Raw genomic sequence first — 5,597 nt, 5'->3', positions numbered from 1 at the left:
GACTTAGACCACTTTCATAATTATGGGCACAATTATCTGTGTAAGCAGTGCTGCCTGGAAATAAAATCAAAGGATTGACAAAACTATTATAGGAAATCCATTAGAATGATATTAATCATTATACGAAACACTGCATCAAGCATTATAAAAATGGTACAAAATAACTAGCATTGTACGATTGAAATGACTTGTCGGTTACGAATATTTTCTATTCTAAAGTAACAAGACGTAGAATACAGAGTGAAATACAACGTAGGATACGACGCGAGATAAAATACGTAGATATTATATCAGGATTTTCAAATAAGAGTTCAAGGGTCTGTGCGTTAAAGGTTTAAGTAAAAGTTGGCGGCAATAAATAAAATCGCGGGCGCAGGGAACATATGTATATCCGAGCAAACGAGTTGTTTACGCGCGTGCACGCTCACGTCCGCCCGTGTACGGCTGTCTCGTTCCGGACGAAAAATACTGTTCAGCATAAATATCACAAGGAATGGTATGCGTCTCTCGGTTCACTGCGTTCGTGCTCGCGGGAAGTGCCACGGCTCTCGCGTATATACCGTCGTGTATCCCCCCCTCGGGTTGCCGCGCGTGAATGAGCGAGTGCACGAACTTTATTATAATGGCGTTATGTGCGTTACCCCACGCTCCTCGTTAGGCACGTATGCCCGGTATGAGGAAACGGAGCGCCGCGTACCAACCAAGTGTGTATGTCTTCGCTGGGATCGAGCAAAAAGAACGCCCTATGGCTATCCACTGGATATTATTATTTCCCCCCGTACCTGCGGGCCTTTACAGCGTTCGATGCACGGACAACAGAATTGACGAGTTTATCTTTAAAGGGAAATATGACCAATTCTAATAGGAGCACAGAGTATGTCTGTATGAAAATTAAGTAACATTAAATGAACGATGTACTAATGTTCTCTAATTTCACGGATCGTTAGGAGAGGTATTAGATCGTTATGTACCGATCGTGGGAGCGTTGCTACCAAAGTTGGCGCCAGACGCTTTCTACGTGCGAACTTGACCTTTTCCTAATCGTTTGAATGTGAGATCGATGCGATATCTTTTATTGTCTACTGATTGTAAATCATCAATCGAAATCGTGTGAAAATTCCATTGCACGTCTTCCCTATCTACTGAATAAATTTATAGCAAAATTAATCTGTCTTAAATAGAAATGGAGTTTGAAAGAATTAGAAAAAATATATTCCACCATAATAATTATCGAGTCACTATAAAAATTCCTGCAGTTTAAATATCTATCAAACATTCAAACGTGAACAAAATTAAATTACAAAAACCCTATCGTTTAAAAGTTTGCAATACACAATATTTAAGAATAAATAAGTATTGTTGAAAAGATATAAAAGAAATCAGTAAAATGATATTCTGAAGAACAAACAGAATATCCGAGAAGTCGATGATTCTCGCATAATAATTCACGAGTCTCGATCGAGATTCCAGCAATATCAATCAAATCTGCGAACGAGACCGAAAATAAAACAGTAGAACCTATTGGGAGCCGCATTCTTACCCTTGAAATTCTACAAAGCAATCTTACCTAGATTCTCCCGTTCTCCGAATCCTCTGCCTCCGGGTTCGCACAGGTGCACCTGCAAACAGCAGAAATAAGCCTTTAGATTATAGCATTCTACCTGCGCGAGCGGCTTAATTCCGGATCAAATACCGAGAACCGAACGAGTGCGCGGTGGTACTCGCAAAAAGAAAGATCGATAGGGGGGGGACGGTAGTATTCGCATTCAGATAAGATGTAGCAGAATTGTAAGTATGGATCGAACCGAGACTCGTCTCCGTAAAAGAGAGAGAGACAGACGGACAGACAGATTGCATGTTGCTTTCCGGAACATTGAATTTCACCGCAATAATATCGGCGAGAAGAAAGAAAAAGAAGAGTAGAATTTTTCGCGGCAGGCCGCAGCCGTGTCGAAAAAACTATTCCGCAGGTCATTAAACCGACGAAAATTATTGGAGATAATAGCAGAAGCCGGGCTCTGCGAGTTATCTCGGCCGATGTACATACAACGTATCTACGTGTGCAGAAAAATAAATTGCATTCGCGTCGAGGCGATGCACGGGGAAAGGAATGCAGCTGGTGTGCCGGTGCGCGCACACGCGTACTTACGCGCGAATGCCTGTAAGTATACGAGTCTACTCTGATCACGAAAAAGAGCGCGAACCCCCAATAAAACCGCTCTACTTCGACAAATCGCCTTAATTTCATCGTTAATAAGCTCGAGAAACCCGCGCGAAGTATGCCGATCTCTATACACCGTGACTTGCTCGGTTCCAGCCAACCGCGCTTAACATTAGTTCCACAGTGGTTGCAGATAAATGCATATTTTCACGACTGCTCTATGCAAATGTTTATAAAAATCTAATATCAATTCTTTCATCTGAATTCGGATGACGTCACAAATATGCATTCTTTTTAATATTTAATATTTTCTTTTAATACAAAAATGTGAATAACGACTGTTACTGTGTAACCAATCGTTTAGATTCTGTTTGATGAGCGATAATTCAGTGATGGGTTCTGAACTCATGTCATCAGTTTTCTACTTAGTTTGTGAAAAGCCTGTGGAGTGTATCGTCGTGAAAATCATGTTTTTGATCAGTTTTCGACGTTATCGTAATCAGACATAGTCTGCACAACTGAGGCACAATGTGTTCTGCAGATTTTCTATAAATGAGTCAAGAACCCATCGCTGGTTGTGTTAGAGTCGAAAACCAAATTGCCAAAAGACTGAATCGATGACCATGTTTCCGATTCGAATAATGTCGAATGTAAAAATTCCGATGGCGAAGCGTCATATTGGAAAACACGAGTATGATGCCTGGATACTTTTTCCAGCCACTGTGTATATAAGCGTGTGTTAGTTATATGGAAGCGCGCGCGTACAGACTCGGTGGATCGGTATGTCGTGTTGGTGCAAGCCGCGCGAGCGAGTTTAACGAATCCGAGGCAGAGACGAAGGAGAAGAAGAAGAAGAAGAAGAAGAAGAAGAAGAAGAGAGCGAGGCGGGCGTCTCGGACCGGAGAGTATTCCAGGTTAATTTTACCGAACCCTAAGGAGCGCATGCGAAGGACCGGCGAAGGATAACGCTAGCGGGGCCTCATCGGTTGGACGCTGCTCGAAGCGAACGAAGGACGCCCGCATTCCACGCCGCAACCTGGTATAATACGAGGAATTGGCCGAACGGACCGGCGGAGGGACAGAGAAACGGAGAACGGGCTTTTTCTGCGATGGAAAAGGAGAAGGTACGAACCGCGAAACAGACGAAGAGGATCTGCCAGACGAGGAGAGACGTATACGAGCGAGACGCCGTGTAGAAAAGGAGATAGACGCAGCCGGAGAGTCACGTCGCGTCTGCATCATCCCTCTTTTCATGTCTCTCTCTCTCTCTTTCATCTGCTTTCCCTTCGTCATATCCTTCAATTTTCCCTTTATTTTATATATCGTATGTAATAAAATATCGTATCGAATAAAAGAGCAAAGTGCCAAAAAGAAAACGTGCTGCTTTATGCATTGTTCTACATTTTCCCTTCTTCAATTCATTATCAGCGGATTTTATGCAATTGTATCAAAACTCAATATGCAAAAATTACAAATGCCGGGTATAATGTAATATAAGACAATTCAGAACATCGAAAGCTGAATGAATATTTCAATGTTTATCACAATGAACAAAAAACATTTTCTATCCCGAAAATCCATCATTTTATAATTTCACTTCTGGACTCGTGAACTTCGTCTTACGAACTCTAGCTGCATCATTTTCGGATCATGACCTTGCAACATCATCCTCAAACTTTAACCCTGATATTCCTGACGTTACAAATCCGCTTTCCCTCAATTCAGTGAATTTTGTTTCCTCAATTAAAAAATCTGCAGTTTATTGATTACTATATTTAGTATAAACTAATATGAGCTCGCGTTAAATAATTAACTAGCCTAACTAAATATTTTACTGATATTCCCGTATGAAATTTATCTCGTACTTAACAGCGGCCCCGTTGCAGCAGCCGCGTACACGTCGGCATGTTCGCGAGAGGATTTTACTTGGCTCTCGGATCCGCCGTTGTTCTCCCTGTATATGTACATACAACCCGCGTAACTGGGATTCCTCCGTTTTGCGAGCAACCAGGCAGCTGCTGCAACCGGCGCGGCAGCCGCACTGGAGTAGGTTATCGCGGTCTTCGCGTGGCTTTCACCACTTTGCCCCGGCCACGTCGCAACGCGTTCACGACGACGGAGTCACGATGACGAGAGAAACGAATGCCGGTTACTCTCGATTCTCACTGATTTCGGATCAGATAAGAGCCAGAAGGAATTTTCGAACGTCGTGCGGGGGGAGGGGGGGGGGTATCGACCGCGCGAAACCCCTTCAAAACCCGGGAACACGTTTCGCGAAATATATCATTGCCAGCCTGTCGACTTGTTACCTGCTACTCGCTGCTCAGATTAGATCTAGAGAAAAATCCGCGCCCTGCTCAAGGGAAAGTGATTAACCGCTCGGAGTCAGTTTATGGTTAACTGTTGCGTAATTAGAAATTTAGCTCCACGCATTTTTTTTTTTTTCCTTTATTCCAATGGGTGGCTAATATAGTTTCACCGACGGAGCAAAAGTTAATCGTCATTATAGAAAAAAATCATGCGAGATTAAACAACTCTTTCGATGATCTCAGAACGAGACTTATTGTTAGAGATATGGAAATTATGGTTTCATTGAATCGGATCAAAATTCATGTCATTTACTTTCTCAGCACTAAGAGATGTGCAATCAATAATAACATTTGAAGGCAAAGGGTTAAATGATTTATAAACCTTCATAGACGTACCCCCCCCCCTCTTCCACCTCCTCGAAGTAAAACAGGAAAACTTAAATGCAATTTATCATTCGTATTCGAGTTATGAATTTTTCATATGAATATTCAACAATTTTGTACAATACATAATTAATAACAGAGGATAGTGGAAGTCGAGGATGGAATAGATGGAAGGTAGAGGCGTGCATACCGTATTATTCGTAGCTGTCCAGTTAGGCAGAGGAGTCTCCTGATGGGATTATAATGTGAATATAATGGAGAGCTTCCGCGCTACGCAACCCTTTCATCTCCCACTCCTCGCGGTATACCTTTAAGGTTGGTTCGGAAACCCTCGCAGCTTGTCTGATAGTCTAAATCGGCTATTCCAACGATTTTCTGGAGCTTAAGCCGGCCGCATGCAAAGGCGGGATCGAGAAAAAGGGAAGGAAACGAGAGAACGAAAGTGTGATGAGTTCTAGATAGGTGAACTGGTCAAACCTGCTCGCTGATGCTCAAAGGACTACTAATGTTGCAATTATAAAACGATCACAAAAATCCCTTGTAAGCGTCTTCGAATTCGTTGAGGAGTTACACGGAACGGATTAAAAACTAATAATACTGGGATTCGAATCTACTTTCGATATAATAACGCCTCCTGTAGCGCGCGTATAAGAACAGAATTCTTTGAAACGTCGGGGCAACAGTTTCTTCGTACTTCCATCATGGTCAATTATTATCTCTGACAATATTATATTCTAATAGGT

The sequence above is a fragment of the Ceratina calcarata genome, unplaced genomic scaffold (assembly GCF_001652005.2).
Source record: "Ceratina calcarata isolate Rehan_Ccalc_2016 unplaced genomic scaffold, ASM165200v1 scaffold434.2, whole genome shotgun sequence".
NCBI lineage: Eukaryota > Metazoa > Arthropoda > Insecta > Hymenoptera > Apidae > Ceratina > Ceratina calcarata.
Note: the sequence above shows the minus strand (reverse complement) of the source record.